The 1010-nt window shown below is 39.0% G+C and overlaps 1 non-coding gene across 1 annotated transcript; it reads left to right on the forward strand.

The window, feature by feature from the left end:
• The first annotated feature begins 623 nt into the window (after positions 1-623).
• Positions 624-789, forward strand: LOC135180249 (U1 spliceosomal RNA). The gene has a single exon (XR_010304346.1). It is a non-coding gene; the product is annotated as a U1 spliceosomal RNA (small nuclear RNA).
• Positions 790-1010: the final 221 nt, after the last annotated feature.

The raw sequence follows: 1010 nt of genomic DNA on the forward strand, positions 1-1010 counted from the left end.
GATGAGGTTTACATTGTTTAGCTAGAAACACAAAGTGTATTTGTTCCTGGCATAGGTGTGAGAATATCATCAAATGTCAAACTGGAAAGTTTGCTGAGCATCTGAGCGAGCCCACAGCTGGAATAACACAGCCCTATCAAGAAATCTGTGGAGCTTTTATATTTTCCTGCCAGTTCTGTAATGCAGAAGAATTGGATATCTAGGCTGCTCAAGATTAATTGTACCTGAAAGCAATAGAAATTGGATCTTTAGCTTTGCATATTATTGCTTAGCAAATAGAAAAAGCTCAAAAGTGTTTCTCCATCTACAAAGCAGTTGGCACTGGCTTCTTCCTAGTTACATTTCATAGTCAACAGTGTCAGTAACTGGAAAAGGTGCTCTTTTATATTGCATACATAAGTGGCCATATACTTGGCTGCACATGACTTTCTTTAAGGAAATATAATTAAAGGGATTAAAATTGGAAGTGGAAGAACACTTCCATTGGCGTTATACTCCTCTGCCTCTCTGCATCCCTGGATATTGCCTCTGGATATTATAATTTTTTTTGATGACAGACTGCTTACCATTTCTTCTTCAAGAATTTGGCTTTAGCTGGCATGCCAAAAAGCCATTTAAAGTTCATCCTTACCTGGTAGAGGAGACATCATGACCAGGAATGTGTTTTTTTCCAAGGTTGAGGCTCACCTCCTATATTTCAGGTGTACTGACCACTGTGAGGTGCCCAAATGTGGGAAACTGGACTGTGTAATTTGTGGTAATGGGAGACTGCATCCTGGCATTCTCCCCTGTTTTAGGAAGATATTGGAAAGAGAATGAAATAAGACCCAAGAAAGACAAGAGATCCACAATGCAGTTGTTCATCAAGCAACATTACAGGCTTGGGAAGCTGTGCCTGGAAAGATGTATTTTACTTTAGTCTCTCTTTTAGCTCCCTATCTCCTAAACACAGATAATGCCCTTGAATTCCATATATGTTTTGCAATGATAAATGAATTGTCTGCAAAGTA

This window comes from Pogoniulus pusillus, chromosome 12 (genome assembly GCF_015220805.1).
Source record: "Pogoniulus pusillus isolate bPogPus1 chromosome 12, bPogPus1.pri, whole genome shotgun sequence".
Lineage (NCBI taxonomy): Eukaryota > Metazoa > Chordata > Aves > Piciformes > Lybiidae > Pogoniulus > Pogoniulus pusillus.